General features: G+C 46.1%; 1 protein-coding gene across 4 annotated transcripts in view; it reads left to right on the forward strand.

Moving 5' to 3' along the window:
• Positions 1 to 1,365: 1,365 nt before the first annotated feature.
• The window catches only part of DLGAP1 (DLG associated protein 1), a gene marked incomplete at its 5' end in the record, with an annotated part of 765,236 nt that continues 745,254 nt past the window's right edge, over positions 1,366 to 21,347 (forward strand). The window contains one exon of one of the 4 annotated variants that reach the window (XM_084779899.1): positions 1,366 to 1,518. The remainder of the gene's footprint in view (positions 1,519 to 21,347) is intronic. The other 3 variants (XM_084779898.1, XM_084779889.1, XM_084779897.1) reach the window with 3 other exon arrangements.

A 21,347-nucleotide genomic window follows, 5' to 3' on the forward strand; every position in this document is an offset into this window, starting at 1 on the left:
ATGTTCTCTGTGAACATGCCATTTCTTTTTGGGGGTGGCAGTAAACAGGAAGATGGCGATTAAAGACAATTAGCCATTTTAGCATGCAAGTGTTGATCCTGAGTGCGATGCTGAACGCCTAGTGTAGTATCCGGAAGAGCCGCTTCTTAATTGACTGACGAGTTGATCTTTTTTTTTTTTTCTTTTTTAAAACTTACTTCTCAATTAACTGGGTCCATATTATTATCCTTCCGTGATGCTGGTGGGCCCATCTTTCTTTCAGAGCGTTAGTGGTATGGTGTTCAAAACCCACGAACGTGTGAATACCGCTGAGGTCAGAGAACAGAAAGAATACAATTCAATTATCCTTTCTTTAATTAAGGCAGTGAATGAATGAAAAATTTATTGTCCAATCCCGAGGTCAGAGAACAGAAGGAAATATAATTCATTTTCTTTCCTTTAAAATAGTGAATGAATGAAAAACATATTGTCCAATCTAACCCACATCACCCGCCCAAGAGCTGTTGATGTAAAGACAAGGAAACTGAAGTCGCCAAGGAAGAATGGCTTTGATTGTTGGTGCCAGGTTTGATCCAATGATGCCGGTCCGACACTTTCTACAAATACGTTCCTTCTTAAGTGCTTCTTTCTTCAAGAGATCCTACTGTGGCCTCCGAGGATGGGAGAGGAGAGCTTCCTAAAAACCCTTTGCTCACTGACAGGTTCTCAACGATTGTACCCTGTACAGAGTTCTGCTTTCTCTACTTAGAATGGCAGAGTAAGGGACAAGCGCTGGGCGGACCGGAGCGGAAGTTTACTTCCCCGCCCCCCACCCTCTCCAAGACGCTGCGCAAGGGTACGGATAGGTCACGCCCACTGGCGGGTAGCAGCCTCAGCTCCAGGCTGAGATGCTGGCGTCCGCTCCCGGTGAGGCGCGGACGTACATGCCACCGAAGCTGAGCCGGAGAGAGCGCACCCAACCCTCCCCGGGAGCCGCCGGCGCCTCCCCGCGGCCCGGGACACACGTGCCGGGGCTAGGACCAAGGCCAGTGGCCTCTCCGTAGTTGCCGGGGCCGGTGGGGGCGCCTGGCTTCTGGCCGCCCGCGGCCGCCGCCCGCTCGCCCGCTCGCCCGCTCCCGTGGTTGGGCGGAGGAAGCGCGGGACTCCTCCTCCCCGCCGTATTAACATGCACCCAGGGGCGGGTGACCAGCCCAGCCTCGCCGCCCCTGCCCACCGCGTCCCGGCGCTCAGCCTCCGCGCCAGAGGCGAGCGTTGCGCTCGGGGCGCCGCAATCCCGAGGACGCGGCCTCGCAGACACCTTCCGCCGGCGGGGAGCGGCAGGACCCGCTGCGCGAGCGGCCGCGGCCACCTCGGCGGCGCCTGGCTTGGCTCCTTCCCTTCGCCCCGCTGAGAGAGGAGTCCCGGACTCTGCGGGGTGGGTGGCCACCGCTCTGACCCTCGCTCCGAGGCTCGTGGGACGGACCGACAGACAGACGGTCGGACGCAGTCGGCGAGGAACGGACTGCGGGCAGCGGCAAGGTAATGCCGGGCTGCGCGGCGGGGCTGGGGCGTGCTCGGCGGTGGTGGTGGCGGCGGCGGTGGCGCGCAGGGTGGCTCCTGCTCACCTCCCGCTGCGAGGTCGCGGCTGCCCTCCTGTCCTAGGGACTGCGGGCTGCCTAGGCTGGCCATTGGCCGGCACTCTAAATTCCCTGACATCTGCCCCCGGAGCAGGTCTGGTCCCCCATAGTGACCCCGGGATACCCGGGGCCAAGGTACCCTTCCCCTGGCATAGGATCTTCGCAGCTTCCTAGGGTGTTCGAGAAGGGACAGATTATTAACAGAGACAGGGTCCCTGGAGGAGGAAGGGAGGTGACAAGACAGGGGTCCTAATGTCTCCATCAGCTCCCGCCCAGTTCACACCAGGCTCAGCACCTTGCAAGCGCTGGCAGCTGCTCACTGCAGGGGACTTCACCACGGACTCCCTGAGTCCTTTGCAAAGCAAGTTGTTGCACTCTTTTTGTGTGACATTTTTAGCACTGGTTGTCAACAGCGACCCCCTTCCCTGTGTGTGTAAGACCGAGGGAGGGGGGAGCCAGCGGGGGAGGGTGGTGGTAGCAGAGAAAGAGAGACACAAAGACAGTGGCACGGAGAGATGCGCATGGAGGGGAGGGTCCCAGGGGGGTCACCTGAGCGTCCCCGAGGCCAGCTGCCTGCGAATCGCATGGCTAGCGGTGAGAGCCTGTGTACTCAAAAGGACCAAATGAGTGGCACTGGAGCCTGGACGAATGGGCACTTCTCCTTGCTCTGGTCTGGGCCAGATGACAAATTGTACTTTGATGGAGGGGCGACTGCAGCTGCGGGGGGTGCTCACGAGTTCGCATGGCGATGGAGACCCCCCCCCCCCGCATTCATCATCCGTGGAAAGCTAGCGGTACCCGTCCCGTCTTCATCTTGTCCCTGAGGCCATGGGAAGGGGTGGCTGCTCCAGAGACACTGAGCGCCTGTGCCCGGCGGGCGTCGCGCTGGCCCAGGATGCCTGCTCACCCCTTGCCTGGCCTGGAGCGCTGCGGAATTTTCTGTTTGGGAAGGGGAGGGCGTGTGAAAGCGAAGGGGTTGCAGGTGGCAAGGCTCGGGAGGACGGGTTGCTGTGGCGTGGGAGGTTTTTGTCTTTAATGACCCTGGCTAGGCTCTTCACTCCTCTCTAGGAGAGACGGAAACTGCTTCTGAGCTCCATGAGGCTGCCTCTCATGTCTCATGCCTCTTGGCCTAGCAAGTGAAGTTATAACAGAATTACAAGATGGATAATAAAAGTCACAATTAAAGACACACCTAACCCTGAGTTTTTGTGGTCTTCATGAATGACTTCTTAGAAGATGACGGTTGGGCCATTCTAACAGGAATGAGGAATGCGTAGAATGTAGAATTTAGTACTCAGAAAGGGCATTTAGGGCCAAAGACAAACGTCTCCTTTTTTTTTGCAAAGGCTAACTAACATCTTACAACCGCCCCCTCCCTTTTCTGTTTTGTTTTTGTTTTAAATCGGAAAGGAGGGTGCTGTGAGGAACAGCTTTTTGACAGTTATTTATAACCACAATTTCAGCTTCAGGAAGCAACTTGCTATTGGCCCTGATAATTTTGTGTAGATAGTGGTACTGTTTATTCTGACTTAGATGGAAGAGACAGGCAGGGCCAAGGAAGGATGCAGCTGTTCTGGGTTGTACAGCACGGAGGCCAGTTGTCTCTGCTTAGCTTTGTCAAGAAGAAAGTGAGTGCAATAACAAATATTTGTGCAACATGTTCAGAATTTAGGTGCTTTACAATGTAAACGCTGCCTTTGGGCCCAGAAAAGTCAAACTTTGGAATGAAATGAGGTTCATAGAAATCTGGAGTCCATAGCTTGCTTCTTTATTTTATTTGGATTTGATGGTTCAGCTGGAAGTTGCTCAGACCACTACCTTAAGATATTTATTCCAAGTTCTAGATCTAAAATTCTGTGAAATCTTTTGAAGCTGAGTGGCTTGCTTAAGAGAAAAACGTAACTTTGCATGAGAAAACACTTGCAAAATGTAGGCTAAGTTTTAAAAAAACGACTTTTGCATCTCTGTTATCCTAAGATTTTTTTTGTTAAATAAAATAATGCAGCCTAAGGGGAGGGTGGAAGATGGATAGAACCAAGATGTATACTGTATATTTGTATGAATTTTCAAAAAGAAAATAAATACAGGCAACATAAACCTTGGCCAAATGAACTTGTTAGTAGATGTTTTAAAAGATCACTAAGGACTTTCCTGACAAACCTTTTCAAATGATACCCAAGCCGGTGTGCTTAGCAGGAATGACACACATCTGAGCTTTCCCTGTGGGGACTTCAATGGTTTAGCACCTCTAATTTCTCCATCCACGTTCATTTTATTCTAGAAGGACTGAAAACATGATGAATCACACTGGTGATTATTCAGAGCATGTGGAAAGAGGACTTCAAAATATTATGCAGGACAATTCCTCAAAACCTACGTGCTCTGATTTCTGATATTTTAAGTTTCTTACTGAATCTGGATTTAGGCACAGAAACAGTGAGACTGTGTCTGTTAAGGGCATAGCTGTGTTCCAGATCGCCATCAAGACTGATAGCTTATATAAAACTAACAACACACAGTTGGGATTTTCTGCTAAAGGACCCAGGGACAGCACAGCAGAGCCGTGGCTGCAGCTTGGTGGGGGTCTGCACCACAAACTTTTTGAAAAGAAACTCTTGTTCCCTGTTTTCATTCCACATGACAGTTTGTAACTGGAGGGAAAAGTAAACATGTTGCCCTTGCAAGTCTCCTTAGTGAAATTTGCGCATTCAACTCACCTCATGCTGTGCTAGTTCAGTGATCATTCTTATCGATTATTTTAACCCTTTTCAGAGGGGTGAGAATTAATTTTCACTGGAGGGGGTTCTAATTGGAAGATTTCATTTTCTTAGAAACTGCTTTTCCTGATTTAAGGAAATGATATAGCCGTGAATTCTTTTATTTCTTCTCTCTCTTTGCATTTTCCTTTAAGAAATCACCATTAAAGCAAGAAGGTTAATTAGGATATTGAAAAACTCAATAGGAACTCCCATAATTATAATTTATGCCTATTATATGTTGGTCTGTTGTTAATTTAAAAAAAATATTATGTTAAGAGAACACGCACAGCTCTTGCTGTAGTTAGTTCCTAGCACCCACATTGGGCAGCCTACAATTGCTTGCTGTTGTGGTTATTTTAGTATGGCCTAATAATAAACATTATTTATTATTAGGCCTATAATTATTATTATGGCACTATTTTTCTAACCCACTAGCAATCAATCAAGACACAGACACTTGCTATATTTTAGAATAGCCTTAGTTAATCTGGAGCAAGGCAGATATTAATCCCCTAAACTACTTCCCATAGTGAAGCAGGTAGCCCATACCCGCCCCAATCCCATGCCATCTGCTTCTATAATTTCTGTCAAGCTACCTCCCATCCATAATTCCAAATACTTGCTAATTATCATCATCTGAGCCAAGTCTCCATCCACGCTGGCCATGTGCTTCTCCTCCACCTCACCCATGGACCAGCCTTTCTCTCCTCCCATCTCCTCCGGTCTCTTCCTCCCCAGATTCTCTCTGCCTCCCCCAAGCCCTGGAACCTTAGCCATGCCTATCCTGTTTGCCCTGTCCAGGTGTGAGGACCTTTTATTGGTCAAACAGGTTATGCTCTTAGGCAAGCTACAAGTGGGACACAGAGACAGCAAGCAGTAATTAGCATCAAAGTACATGAGACCAACCTCCAACAGTTTCTAACTCCAGATCCATGGACTCCAGTGCCCTCTTCTGGACTCTGTTGTTAAGTACACTCATGTGCACATACCCACATACATGCCCACAATTAAAAATAGAAATCTTTTTTAAAGTATATGACTATTATGCCAGGAAGGGCTTTTGATAGCAATCTAGAAAATTGTGCTGCTGAGAACATTGGGAGTTCTCAACATCTGGGAGTTCCCAGAATCCTAAGTGCTTTCAGTTCTCTGTTTCCCAAGAAAAGAATCATTATGGTGCCCTCAAAAATATCTTTCATGGTTTTAAATCACAGGAGACTTTGCAGCCTGAGTCCTTTACATTACTGGCAAAGGTTACTTTCACTAGATTTGTTCTCTTGTCAAAGATTTGTTGCTAGGAAGACCTGAAACATTTTCCAGAAAAAGGAGGGTTGTAAGTAGCCTTCTAATGCCCTCTTAAATTCAAACAACCACAGGAGGGCCAGTGGCATGGAACGCCAGATGCCAGAAGCTTTTCTTCAACCTATATCCATTCAGTTTTGTAATTTGTATTTATGGCTTCCTTCTCTGTAAAACTTACACATCAGATGGGATTAAGAAGAAGAACAACAAGATGGACACGTGTATTAGGCAGCTTAAATGGTGAATGGCCACCCCTTGAGATACACTGCCCCCTTACTCTGATTTTGAAGTTATATGCACAGAGGTTCTGGCATAACAATTTCTCCTCCTTTAATCTAGAAAGTGGCAGGGGCTGGGTAGGTATCTCAGCTGAGTTAAGATTTTCATGTTTGTTTTTTCCCCCTCCTTTTGTAGAAGCTAATAACTAATGGGAAACAAGTGGTATCCCAATGAGGGAAAAATACTGCACACCGGACGCGCTCTCTGATGCTTGGTTATGACATAAGCCAGGGTGGCTGGGATGCAACTGTGTGTTTTGGTATTCTACATTTGGTTGCACACTAACTATATAGCGGTGCCCTGAATACACAAAGAAAACGTACGCTCGCCCTCCTCCCTCTCCCTAGAACTTGCCAAAAACCAAACCGTTTATTTTCATACTCGGTTATAACTCACATCTGTTGTCACTGACAATTTGTCTGCCTTCTCTCAGTGTCTCTTGTCGGATTACTGAGCAGGTTCACAAAGCCAAGCTCTGAAGTGTGTCATTCGGAGCTGCCCAACCTTGCCAGCTCGACTTAGTATTCCTCGGCTTCGCGAGCTCCTGGGAGCTCTGGCAGAGTGACTAGGAAAGGAAGGACTGCTGTGCCTCTGCCTCCCTCCCTGGTCTTGAATCTCAGCACCAGGACTGTTCAGAGACATTAAAAGGGCTCGCTCAGGCGGCTCCCTAGACGGTGTCTCTGGGCACGTTTCCAGCCCCAGCCTTACTCTGTGGCATGGTTTTAGCTGATTTTGAAAACGTATGGTAGAGTAACCTCCCTGTTAGTTCTACTACTGGCAAGGGCCTTTGAGTACTCGGTAGATGGGCTGGCATCAACCCCCGCCCTAACCTCATGACTTTCCCCGGAGGGAGACCCTTTCTGTCTTGGTTTCAATTACATTGGCAACTCAGTGCAGAGTCTATTTCTGGGCTAGAAATTTCCCCTGCTAGATTATCACCCGGATGCCTTTATAAAAACACAGCGCTGTGCTTTGCGAGGAAAATGGCATTTTGATCTTTGTCTCAGACTCTGCAAATAGCTCTTCCTTGATGGGATTCGTCACGTGCTATATTCAGCAGGACCCACTCATCTCCTTTAATGTTTATTTTCCTTCACACCTTAACGCAGAACGCAGCGAGGCCTTCTTGGTTTTTTTTTCCAAGCAAGGATGCGCTTGCCTCTTTACCTGGGGAGGGCGTCTGGGGCACCAGGAAGCCCCTGCCACGTGAGGAGCTCTACTCTGGGAGCTCTTGCTGGCCTGACTCAGCAGAGGCTCACTTGATTTGTGTGGCTTGTGGGAACCGGGATGGAAGGCCTGCCTTCTCCCTCTCTCCCTGGAAGCCGGAAGCCGGTTTCTTCAACCATTGCTTCTTTCTCACACCTCAACTGAAGAGTCATTTAATTAGAGAAGCTCCCCAGCTGGTACAGTTTGACGGCTTTGTGGTCTCCTCCTCTTCCATCCTTTACAGTCAGTCAGGCTGTGTTATCTGATGATGGCTTAGCTGAAGGTCTGCCCTCCTACAGATCTGTGCCCCCCCCCCACCACCCCTGTGACCTCGTGACCTCGGGCGCTAAAGATAGCAAGCTCATCAATTCCTCCGATGCCCAGCACAGTGCAGGGCACCCGGAAAACGGTCAGTGAATACCAGCTGTGTGGACGTTTGAATAATTGAATAAAGGAGTGAGTGAGTACAGGAGCCATGTCCCAGCTGTGCAGAGACCTAACTCCAAAGGTAATGTTTCATTGTTTTCACATGAATCAGCTTGCTGGGTCAGATTCCTTAGGCTCACTTGAATAATACCCTCAAGAGGCAGATGACCCCACACTGGCCAGTATGTCAGAGTAATGGCTAAAATTTCCAGCAAGGGGCCTGCGGTCTTTTTATGAAAAGAGGTAAGATACAATGGTAATTCATAATGACTCTCTGCCTTCTTCCTTATGCACAGCAAACTGATCAATAGCCTACACAGACCATTTCTTCTTGCCTCATCTTTCAGGTCTCCTTTCCTGCCACCTACCATAGGGAATCTGGCACGCCTGTACCTCGTTTTAAGCTGTGATTTCTTGTCAGTTTCTGAAGGCCGGAAGTTCAAGGGATAGCAGAGGCAGTGGCTAGTGTACGGTTGCCTGTGGAAGGAGGCGAAGTTCATTAGAGTCACCTGGGTGGGCAGAGTCACCTGGGCCGGTGGTGCCTCTGTTAGATTGGCTTTTAGGCAAATCTTTGTATCATTTCCTTGAATGTTGATGTGGGAAGGTCCAGCTGGCTGTGGGTGGTGCCACTCCTGGCAGGTGGTCCTGGGAGTTATGGGAAAGGCAGCCGAATGTGGGCCTAGAAGCAAGTTGGAAGTCGCACTCCTGTGTGGTTTCTGTTTCAGCTCCTGCCTCCAGGTTCTTACGTGAGTTTCTGCCCTGACTTCCCTCAGGGATGGAGTGTAGTGTGGAGCTATAAGCCAGAACAGACAAGCGCTTTCTTCCCCAAGTTGGTTGTCTGATAGTTTTGGTCCAGTCACAGCAATAGAAAGCAAAGTAGGGTAGGGACCGAAAGAACGGACCATATCACACGGGTGCCTGGCCTGATGTTCTTCAGGCTGAGTTCTTTGTAACCACAGTGATGCTCCCACATGTAGATCATACTCAGACCTAACATCTCAATCCAGTGGGAATGTGGCCTTCCAAGTGTTTCTTCAATAAACATTTTAAAAACCATTTAAAAAAAATTATTAGTCATAAGAGTTTGTTCTCCCCAATCTCGGCTTCTGGGATATTTGAGAGCCATAGGGAGACAGACCAGTTTCCTGGATATGGTGACTTGCCAACTGCAAGCCACCCTACGTGCCACGTCCATTGTTCAGCCTTGAGTACCCATGAGGAAAGATGGGGGCCAAGGGGGGCATTGCCCGTGTTTGTATAACTGATCATATCAAATAGAGTATCTAGACTTACATGTATATGTCATTGGTTTAAAGTAGTTTACCCTGATAATTAAACTCCTTCATGATCCAGACAATAGCTGTCAAATATTTAGCATTTTTTTTTATCGTGTCTAAGAATGAGGAAATCAAAATATGTGTGGTATCTCTTGGGCACTTGCTACTATGGAGAGCACTGAAGTGCAAGACATATTTCAAATCACTTAATGGCATAAGATTCAATCAAGAGGATGAGATTAAAACATGGGAGATATTGGAAGGCTGAAGCAAGGGGGATTTGCCATGAGTTCAAGGCCAGTCTGGAGATCAAACTGAGTTTCAGGCTACAGAGTAAGAGCCCATCACAAAACAAACAAGAAAAATGTAGGAATAATTAGTACTAATACATCGGGTTATAGAAGAAAACCAACCGTTCAAACATAAGGGACCACTAACAATAACTGAATTTATTTTCTACCCAACTACCGATATGTGGGGTTTATTAAAGAATCAAAGCATTATGGGATGCTTTCCTAAGGGAGAAAAATATTAAACAGAGGCCTCATAGGTTGGTTGGCATTAAGTCAAACGCAGCATGACTAGCACACCTGGTTAGATGTCTGCAGAGATGTGGTGGTCTGGGGGAAACGGTCCTCGATCCTTGTCCCCGAGAACGTGGTTTTGGAGGATGGTGACAATACTGATAGAGACCTACCCTAGGGGGGCTTACTAACTGTACAGGAATGTTTGGATTTGCTAGGAGCCACTCGGGTATTCCAAATAGACAGCAAGTGGAAGAAGCAGCCACTCGGAAGTAGACGAGAATCTAGACCAGCATCTTAGGGAGCATTCTGAGAGATGGGTCTACACAGGAAGTCAAGTAGCACTGTAGTGAATACCTTACGGCTGCCACCCAGACTATGAAGTAGTCCATGGGCACAGTGTCCCCGGTACTGCTGTTGTTTTGGAAACATGCCGCCCCTCTGCGTGTACTTCGAATGCTGTATTCCATCCTTACCATTCCCTTGGGTCTCTGTACGCTTTGCTGTGTACAGATATTCACAAACAAAACCAACATAGTTTGGGGTTTTAGGCTGTAAAAGAGGTGCATTTTATGCTCCCTTTTGATGTTCAGAAATGTGTCCTGGGCAGGTGCAGTTTGTTCTCGCTGTTCCATGGAGTGCTCGTTCTGTGGCTGCATTGTGGTTCATGCGCCAGTCTGCTCATGATTGGTGTTTAAGCTGCTTCAAAATGGGGCTGATGTTCATATTGAGATGTTCTCCCCCTATGCCAACCAAGGAGGGCGCCCTGGGGCATGCCCTCCCCCTCTCCCCTCCCCCTCCCCCCCCCCCCCAGAGAGAGAGGGGAGGCAGAGGGCGGGAGGGAGGGAGAGCGCACAGTTGCAGGAGGAAGGCATTTTACCTGCACACTTGGCAGATTATGCCTGGCTACCAAAATTGGTAGCATCTATTTATATTCCAACCCGCAATCCATAAGAGGCCCTTTTGTTCCACCTCTTTGCCAGTGCTTGGCAATGTGTTTTGTGATTTGCTAATCTTGTGAATGGGAGATTCTATCTCATTGTGGCATTAATTTGTTCTCAGCGACTGCTAGGGATGTTGGCCAGTTTTTCCTTCCGGTTAACATTTTGGTTTCTGGGGGTTGGTTTCTCAGACATCACATCTAGTCTCATTGCTATCCATGTAGGCTCATTGACTTAGGTGTCCTGGGCGCCAGATGCTTCTTTCTCAGTGACATGAAGTTCAGCGGTCCTTGCTCACTCAGTGGCTTGTCTTGGTTTTGATAGTGACGTGTGGTAAAATGTTTCTTTAATCTATAAGATTAAAGGTCTGATCATTCCCTGTTGTAGGTAGATTAAACAGTCTTTTCCTGATCTGAAGTGATAAAGAAGTTATCCTTTCATTCTCTTAAATTACTAAAGCTATACTTTTGCGTTGAGTTATTTAAGACTTTGATATCTATGGTGACTTTAAAAAGCCTTTAATTATGTCCCATATTTGAGAAAGATGCAATCTTGTTTTGCTCTTAATTTATTCCTCATTAAGTTACAGTGAGGTTGTAGGATTTTTTTTATTTATGAATTTTGCTGTTGAAAAACATCAAGACTTCATTTTATGCCTGGAATGTACAGAAACTTCTGAACAGGATGCCCAAAAAGTCTCTTTGCTTTTCTTCCTCCCCTCCCCCTCCCTCCCTCCCCCCTCTCCTCCTCCCCTCAGTTTCTCTCTTCCTCCCTTCTCCCCCCCCTACACTCCAAACCTGCGTTGTAGGGTTTCACAGTGTAGACCAGGCTGGCCTCAGCCTCACAACCCTCCTCCTGCCTCTTGTCTCCCTGATACTGGCATGAGAGGCTCACGTCAGCGTTCCTTGCAAGGCTTACTTCTCTAAAGGCTTCAGGAGACTTCGGGGAACACAGAAGCACACATTCATCCCTGCTCCTCACCCATCCACCCCAGCACCAAGCATGCGCCATCTGTAACGCACCTTCAGCTGCATCCCCAGGACGTGAGCCATGGGGCAAACCCAGCTGCCTTGTCACTTAGCCCTGCTTCTTAATCGTTTGTATTAAATTCTCCACCATGGCGGCCCTGCCTGCCTGGCCAAGACTTTGCCGCTGGCCAATTCTCGCCCCCTTATTTGCTTCTCCGTGTTCTATGTGGGTTACATTGCCATGAGCAAACACACTCCTTTTTAAAATGATTGTTTTGGAGTCCAGGCAAATGTTACCTCTCACATGAAGCGTTTATGGCCACTTTGAGCTGAGGGCCAGCTCCCTCCTTAATTCCACTGGTATTTAACCGGGTCATTTATTTTATGACTTACACATGTGGCTACCAGTAGACGTTAAGCTCCCCCAGTGATGGATTAATTTATGTTTTTGCATCTCTGGTATCAGCCCACTATCTAACAGAGGGTTTTCAGCAGGTAACAGCTGCTCTCTTGGTGATGGGTGATTAGTTATTGGAGATGACACAGGGTAAATGGAAACTTGGACTCTGAGGGTTTTTTGGGGGCCCGGGGAAATAGTTGGAACAGGCTGGGATTTGAAATAGTGAGTGTGTTTGGAGCAACTAAGGTATAATTTGGTTGTGATATTTAAAGAGATTGAATATTTCCTATTAGTAAGAAAAAAAGATTAGACCTGAGTTTCTGAAATGATAAAATTTGAGATGTTAATTAGAGGTGGATCAGTAGAGTCTCGGCATAAGCCACTGTTAGTGTTTCTGTTTTTCCCATGGAAAAGGCCACGTCTCTCCCCTAGCATGATTCACTATGCTGAGCCCTTTAACTAACTACATGACTTTGTGCAAGGTAATTTCACTGAGCCCAGTTTTCTCATCTGAAAAACGAGGATCATTAAACTTAGATTTCAATGCATTTGAAAGGATTAAACAAGCCAACCTGTGGAAAGTATCTGTTTCAAAGCTGGACCCATGGTGAGCCATTAAAACATGTGCTTAGTGGCGATTTTATCCCCAGGAACTTAACTTGCCAGCCATCATTCTGTATCCAAGTGATAGCAAGCAAGGAGCGTACTAATGGCTTGACTGGTTGTGAGACACTCTCCTCTTCCCACTAAGAGCTAACCATGCGTCTGGTTATTTCACACGACTCCATTACCCTCTCACAGCGGCCGTGACTTTTAGAGCAGATCTGGTGTTCATTGGACACCACGGACTTTGTACTCAGTCAGGATGTAGCTTCCCCATGTCCCTTGGCCAGGATGTGAGTTCGGCATCCACAGGGCGGCTCCCGCAGCCCCACAGCCAAGCTCCGCCTCACACCATACCGTCTGATTGTGAGGAGCTGACAATGCAACTCAGGAATGACTTTCTCCCTGAGGAAGATTTAACTTTGATGTGAGAAGAAATTCTCACGGAACAGTGGTGTGCATCTGGAGCATCACCCGGAGTATAAATTTTAATTACTTTGGTTAGAGTGTGTATTTCCTAAGGGGCTATGAGAGATGAGGAATAGCCGCTGTGTCTTGGTCTCTATAGAGATTTTTCCTGTTGCCACTTAGCTTCTGGAGGAAAGTGCCATGCTCTGAGCGCCTTGGCTAGTCTACTACCGCCAAATCTCCCAGTCTGCTCAGTTTCTGTTCTTAGAAGACTCTACAGCCTATACAACAAGCCAAGCGAGAACTTTCCATAGACTGAGTAGAGGGAAAACCGACTGTTTTTTATTTATGCCATCAAAAGGAAACATTCTAAGAAAGCTATATTTATTTGGGGCCTCATCTGTTCTAATAACCCATACACCAAATATTTTCTGTTTGCATTTAAAACATGATAGAATTTTAAAAAGACACTTTGCGTGTTTATTATTCCAGCGATCCTGCCAGGGCAGAGATGCTGGCATTCACGGAGCGTCTTGAGTTCTCTGTAGAACACAGCTGAGTGCAGCACCAGCAGGCTGTGTTCCCGTCATGCACTGCTAAGCTGGATAGTTTATTCACTTTTAATTATTTCTTTCAGAATATAATACAATTAATTATATAATTTACTCCTTCCTTCCCATTCTTTCCTCTAAACCCTCCTTTCTATCTTTCAAATTCATAGTTTCTCTTTTTTTTTCCCCTCCCATTAACTGTGGTTATATACATGGCTCCTAAATCTGTAAGCACGGTCTACTCAGTTTGAACTGTGTTATGTGCGTATATGTTTTCAGGGCTGACTGTTTGGTATTGGATACCCAGCATGTGTGTGTATCCCTGTGGAAGACAGTTTGAACTACTGCCATCACTTATTAGTTGCTTGTAGCTCTTTGTCTAGGCTCGAGGCCTCCCAGACTTTCCAACAGCATGCAGGAATGACATCATGCCTGATGTCCTTTGTCCAACAAGCATGCAGGAATGACATCATGCCTGATGTCCTTTGTCCAACAAGCATACAGGAATGACATCATGCCTGATGTCCTTGCCCTCATTTGGTGCATGGCTTAGGCAGTCATGGAGCTTCTTTATGGGTACAGCTTGTGGCATTCTCAGGAGACAGAGTCTCACAGTGAACTTGGCAATCCCCCTGCCTCTTCCAGTCCTTCCGCCTTGTCTTCCTCACCGGTCTCCGAGCCTTAGGTGTGGGGGCTGTATTGTAGGTGTATCCCTTGGGGTATGCTTCACAGCTCTGCGTTTTTGGCTGGTTGTGGTTTTCTGTAGTGGCTTCCATATGCCACAAAAAAAAAAAGCTTCCTTGGTGAGGGGTGGGACTACACCTAACTGTGGCTATGAGGACAAATATTTAGAACGTGGTCAGGGGTTATACTGGTTTAGTAAAGTGGTTGGCTGTAGGTTGTCCTCCGGCATTCACTAGTCCCAGGGATTTGGCTAGGTGTCCAGTCCCAAGCATGATTCTCCTCATGTCGAGTGGGTCTTAAGTCTGATGAGAGAACTGTTGGTCACCAAGCAGGTACATGCGCCACTGTTGCCCCTCAAGGCTACCATGTTATAATGGACATTGTTGTTTGTATTCCAGGGCATCATAGCTAAGTAGGACAGTTGGTTGCTTCCCTCCTTTGAAAGATTACATGTTGTCTTCTGTTGTCATGGAAGAGATTTCCAGGCTAGTGAACAGCTCAGCGGTCTTTGGGCATTATGTCTGAAGTGCATGGCACCTTAACAATAGTGGCTGACCTCCTGTCTCTGTGAGGCGACCAAATACAATATCAGCAGCCTGCAATGGTTTGGGAAAACATTGGGAAACCCTGACCAACAACTCAGAAGAGAGAGTCTCATACCTGGTGTTGGGAATTTTGTTCCATGGTCTTTGGCTCTTGCAGGCGGCATTGTCAGCCTAGAAGGGGAGTTTTCCTGTGAACTATGTACATTTATTTAGTTCATCAAGTTACATACATCATATGCACTTACAGGCAGGTAGTTAGTGGTACGGCTCCTTATGACTTTTTTGGAATCCTGTTATTTTACCCTCTTCCCTGTTTCTGGTTTTACCTCCCTTCCTGCCCATAATTGGAGGTTCCCTGTTACTCCCTGTTCAGTTACTATTGATCCTACACCCCAGACCCTAAAATGGTCCCTTTCTGCCTCCTTGATTTTCGCAGTTACCGTAGGATTTGTGCTCATATCTGAGGACTTGGAGTTAGGATCCTCAGCTGAGAGAGGATGTTCACTGTTCTTCTGAGTCTGAGTCGCCTCATTAAATATGATTTTTTTCTAGTTCCACCCACTTACCTGCAAATTCCGTGATTTCATCCTTCTTTTTTTTTTTTTTTTTTTTTTTTTTTTTTGGTTTTTCGAGACAGGGTCTCTCTGTAGCCTTGGCTGTCCTGGACTCACTTTGTCGACCAGGCTGGCCTCAAACTCACAGTGATCCGCCCGCCTCTGCCTCCCGAGTGCTGGGATTAAAGGCATGCGCCACCACGCCCGGCTTCCTTCTTTATAGCTAAGTAGTATATATGTACTACATTTTAATTATCTGTTCATTGGTTGAGGGACACTTATGCTGTTGCCACTTGTTAACTACAGTGAACGTGGCTGAGCAGAGGAAGATGACAGAATGTTAAATCCTCTGAGCAACCCAGAATAATGTAAGGGGATACTTAAAAGCCTGTACTCTACTAAGTTAGAAAACCTAAAAGAAGTGGGTGAGTTTCCAGATTCATCCAAACCGCCAAATTTAAGTCATCCTAAATTGAAACATCCTAAAGTGCCTTGTACCACATGAGGAGATTTTACCTGTCTAGCTGAAAAAAGAAATCCAGGGCCAGATGGATTCAGGGCAGAATTCTACCAGACAGTGAAGAAAAGATGTACACCCAATCCTCCAAGGAGAAGGAGGAAGAGGATGAGGAGGAGGAGGAGGAGGAGGAGGAGGAGGAGGAGGAGGAGGAGGAGGAGGAGGAGGGAACAGACACTCCTAAACTCCTTCCATGAAACCAGGAATACTCGAATACAATGAAAACATTTTTGGTAGATTTTTTTTGTTACTGTTGTAAATGTTTTTTCCATACAATGTGCTCTGATCTCAGTTCTTCCCCCACCACCTCCCAGATTCTCCCCCTCCCCCCTCACACAAGGAAAACTTTAACCCTTTGAAGAAAGCACTGCATAAATATTCTAGAAAACAGAAAGACAGCCCACCCTCAGGGATTGGTTGGTTTAATACTGTGAAAATGGCCACTTTACCAAAATCTGTTTAAAGATTCAATGCAATGCTAATCAAAACTTCCATCCTGCTCTTCACAGAAATAGAAAGACTATTGTAAAATTCCCATGGGAGCACAAAAGCTGAGTGGGTATATCGAGTAATTTCTCCCTCTTGAGACTGTGCTTTTCCAGGCAATGGCCGTGGGCTCTTCTTGACCCATCTTCTGTAAACCAAGCCAAAATTCAACAAAGCCATAAATCCATGAAGAGATCCACCCTAAACTGCCTGTGGCCACTCACTTGCCATCTTGTCTCCCGTGGAACATGGGTTTCTTTGGCTCCGCCAGTGAGCATCACTGGATGACGATGCTCTGTTATCAGCTCTCATTGTCCAGGTCTAGGCAATGCATCGATGGTGCTGGCTTCCCTCTGTTTCCACAGCCGTGATGTGTCTAGGGTTATGTGTGAGGAGCGTTCCCAGTAGAGTTGTGCGTACCAACTTAGGTACCTTTTGTTAAACCTTTCTTTTCCTATTATTTCAAACTTTGAAGATGCCCACTATTCCCACTATTATATGGTGCACATTACTGATGCATTCCTTCATCCCTCCATTATTTTTCATTCAGTGAACAATAACTTAAAAATATTTCGTGCTATTCACCACTCTGAGTTCTTTTAATTTAGGCTTGAATAATAGTGAAAGAGTAAAGAGGTCCCTGTAGAGCCCTGGTGCTTATGCAGGATAGGAAGAAATGCAGTGCACATGTCTTTGTGTTTTATTTTATTGTAGATGCATGGTCTTCTTACGTGGCCCCAGCTTTACCTTAACCAGCTGCCCCACTCCCTCAGCCTTCTCGATGATGAGGTTATAGGTGTGTGTAGCCACAGCATGCTTTGTGGTTTCACATTTGCTTTTTACAGCTATGGAAAAATAATAGAATGAAATTAGCAGGGGTTATAGTATTTACCATGTATGAAAAAACACACTTTTGTTTCTCTCTTCTTAAGCTCAGACCTTCACCAGACATGCCCTAGCTTTAAGAGTTGGAAAGGTTCTATAGGAAGGTGTGGGTTTTGTCACTGACAGGATCATTTTGTCCTGTGGTAGATGTGTGGTAGACCAGCACTCCAATACAGTGGCTGCCACTCTCACCCTGCAGATCTGCTTTCTCCTACTAGGCTTCTTGCTCTTTTCTATTTGGAGTGCTGGGATTGGCCCGCGGTCATTGCACACACTCAACACAGTTCCACCGCTGAGCTGTGTGTTGCCTGTCATTTGCCAGTCTCTCTTGGAAGTTTAAGTTGGACATTAGCTCACTAGGTAGCCTAGCCTTGCCTGGAACTGATCATCCGTTTGCATCTGTCACCAAGGTTTAGGGATCCCAGGAATTCACCACAAGATTAATGTGACTTTGGGTTTTGAAATCCCAGTGGATCATTAACTGTAGTTTCAGAGAAATTTCCTACAAACTTATATTTAAATAATAATAATAATAGGCATTATATTTTATTGGATGTGCATTGCACTCTTAGCCCATTATATCAGTAATTGTGTTTTATATTAACACTAGCCTTACACAGAAAGCAATGTAGCTTACTGAATATGTTCTTGCATTTCAGAGCTTTCACCAATGGAGTTGATGATTGAACTGGGGTCTGAAGTATGGTCTACACTTCCCGGGTGCCTAATATATCGCCCCATTTTGAATGACATCTAAGAAATACAGGGTGAAATGGAAATTTAAAAAAATGTATTATATTGCCAAGTTGATAGCTATCAGAAATGTATTTCTGGCTGCCTGAACGATATACTCTTCTTGCTTTGAATTATTTCACTTTGAAGCTTGGGTGGGCCCAGCAGGTGGTTTTTTTTTTTTTTGATATTTTTAAAAATTGGTACTTTATTTTTTCCCTTCGTTCCCTCCCACTGTTGCCATACACATATGGAGAACAGAGCAGAAGTGAAATTACTTTTACTAAAATGCTGTTATTAGTTACTAGTTACTTCTTTTTTAATCTCTGGACCAGATAAATAACGGCAGGAGGCAACATCGCCACAGAAGGAATGTTTCTGGTTCGTGGTTTAGAGGGCACCAGCTGCCAAGGCAGGGAAGGAGGCGTGTCTGCATTGGTGGTGGCAGTAGCCTGCAGGTGGGATGCCTCCCATCCGAGTATACCAGGAGGCAGAGTGCCTGCCAGGTCGGCTGCTGCTCGCTGTTTGTTTGTTTGTTCGTTTGTTTGTGGTTTTTCAAGACAGGGTTTCTCTGTGTAGCCTTGGCCGTCCTGGTCTCACTTTGTAGACCAGGCTGGCCTCGAACTCACAGCGATCTGCCTGCCTCTGCCTCCTGAGTGTGGGATTAAAGGCGTGCGCCGCCCCCCCCCCCAGCTACTGCTGCTCGCTTTTATCCACTGTGCTGTGTAGATTGGCGCCACCCATGTCCTTCTTTTCTCCATTAAACCTCTCACGGGTACACTCCAGGGGGCGGGGTGTCCCCGGTGAGTCCAGATCATGTTGACGATGAAGATGAACCAACACAAATGCCAAAATCCCAAGCTTTTAGTTTAAAGGTGAAGTTACTTTGTTCTCCCATGCCAGTTTTAAAAAAAATATCTTTTATCATTTTCCCTTTCTGTCTTGGGGCTTTGACTAGTCACTGCTTTAGTGGCTTATTTTGGGACAGGGGCTATTTTGATGATATCAAGAACAGCATACATAAATAGGTTGTGCTTGGCTTGCCCTCTTTCTCTGTATGCCTTCGCATTTGTTAGAGAAACCCTTCATGACAAGAGGTGAGTCTCTTTGGAAACTTCTAGGGGTGTGACCATCTGCTAGACCTGAGGAAAGCTCTTGTTTTCTTTCCAGGGAAGGATCCTGCCAGCTGTAAAGTAACTCAGCTCCCCGCTTCCTGTTGGGCAATCTGTTTTAGAAAGTAAATAACTGCGGAACTCAAAGACAAAGGGGACACAAGCAGAGATTGAGCCTGCGGTAAAGATGTAGTGTAGACAGCATAATTAACTGGCCTGGCGCAACCTCTACAAGGATCAGATAAGGACTTCTGTAGCAAGGAAGAGCAAAGGATCTTCAACTGCCCTCCGCACACACACCTGAAAACTGCATGCTGCTTATCTCTAGGCTCCCTTTGCAGCTCAGCTTAGTGGAATTAAAACATCCATCTCCTTAAATAGACATTGGTAAATCAGAGTGGCTGTTCAACTTGAGAGCAAGGTTATCCAACTTGCCCATAAAATTCTAAACTGGTGCTGTAGTTCATTTTAAACTTTTAATTTCTTAGGAGGAAAGCGAATGTGTGAGTATCCTTATACACACAAACATTGGCACATGGTGGTTTGCTCATGTGTATTGGCAAGCTCACATGAACATGGGAGGAGAGCTAGTGTTCTCTATAGTGACCTTACTGTCAACTATAGCATAACAGATTAAAAAAAAAAGTGCTTTTTTTATGGGTTAAATATCTACAATGTTTCTTGCTAAGCTTCTATGAAGGTTATTTCTAGTGCTATCATTTTGCTTTGAATCACCTCGTAGTCCCGACACAGGACAGAACTTGAACCTTGAAGGTACTGCCAAACAATAATGTTTTAGTAGTAATGCATTGCTTCATTGGAGACATGATCTGTGGAGTCAAATGCTTCACCACACTTAGGTCTATATAGCATGCCCTGTGCTGAAAGTCAAGGTCAACTTATTTATGTTGAACATATCCTCAGAATCATCTCATGTGGCATATACATTAAGTAAAAAGTTTTATTAGAAATTGTGTAAAGGAAACCAACATTCACATGTTATTCATGGTGGGTGCATGGGTGACTAAGATCTGTTAGTGCTGCCTGAGGTGCCTTCCTCCATCTCCCGGAAGTTTGTCCCCGTGGCGAGTGTTTACTCCTGTTCACATGACTCTTTCTTTCTCATTAGTGCCACTCCCATTCGTGAGACAGTTTCACCCAATCCACTTCAGCATTCCGTTCTGTATATATATATTCATGGGGTTCGTCAAATACTTGTAATAATTGTGTTCAGAGAGTGTATGTGTGGTAACAGCTCAGTGACCTCACTTTCCTGCTTATGGTCACAGCTGGACATGTTTTAAATGGTTGCTAGTTCAAGAGGTTGGTTGTGAAGTGTTGACTTTAAGCCTGAGTTTTCTGAGCATGCCGGTTCCTCACAAACAGTGGAAACTTACTATTGGAACTGACACCATCCTTGTTTCATGGACATCACTCTTATCAACCGGAAAGATAGAATAAGGGGTCCACCATCCAGTAGCGTGGCTGATTTATAGGGAAGTGTGGGGGCCTGCAGAGCTCACTCAGCTGAGCAGACAGCTGTGCTGGACGTGGCGATTGGGGTATCGAGGGAATTTAAGCGGTGGGTTAGAAGTGTGGATCTTCCCGAAGCCTTTTAAGTGAGCTTTTGTGAAGCTCACCGTCTTCCCAACATCATGTTGCTTACAACAGCTTTCTGGAGCCTGTAATACGCTCTTTCTCAGGGCGTAAAGCTCAACATGTCTCAACTCACAGGTACAATAACATGACCTCAAAGTCTCCGTAAAACCTGTGAGATCACCATTATCAGAACCATGGCTGAATACAACCCATAAGTTAAGAGAGGAGCGAGCACGCTTTCAGGAAAGGTTCTTCCTGAGTCCAGAAAGGACTTCCTCACTTACTGCTTAAGCCTATGTCCATGTGCAATGGGAACTGGGAACCACATTTATACTCTGAATTATCCCGGAAACTTCTAAAAAAGAAATGTACCTGTTAACAGTCTACCTCCCCAGTCTGCTCGCTTAACCATAGGGATATTTACAAAGCTGGTCCAGTTATTCTAGCCAGCATCAACTGATAAGAGCCAAGGACTTGGAGTGGTGATTCCCGCTGTAGTCCCTTGACCAGCATCGTCATCTCAGCCAGGCGTAGGTAGCAGTGGTAGCACAGAGTCTCAGGCTGCAGGCCCCAGAGGTCAGCGCGTTAGCACGTTCTCCAGGTAATCACCTACCTATGCAGCAGTGTCTCAGAACCACTAGCATTTGGGGTCCCATCTCCAGGGAGGTTCTTATTTTGTATTACATATGCCTGCATGTCTCATGACTGGAAATATTTACTGTTCAAAAGAGAGAAAAATAAAATAAAATTAAATTAAAAAGGTCATTGCTTACAGCAAGAGACCCTTCCCAACCATGATTGTTTTCTGAGTAGATCACCACCTCCCTGGACTTGTACAAATGTTTCTCGAAGTTTGAACCCTTCCTTTTACTACCAAATACCTCTGGTATAATTGGAGCTAAAGTGATCATCATTCTGGTCACTTATCCTTGTACTTGGCTGGTTTTTAGTGACGGGACCCGTGTGGTGTATG

Source organism: Acomys minous (assembly GCF_964271855.1).
Source record: "Acomys minous genome assembly, chromosome: 4".
Lineage (NCBI taxonomy): Eukaryota > Metazoa > Chordata > Mammalia > Rodentia > Muridae > Acomys > Acomys minous.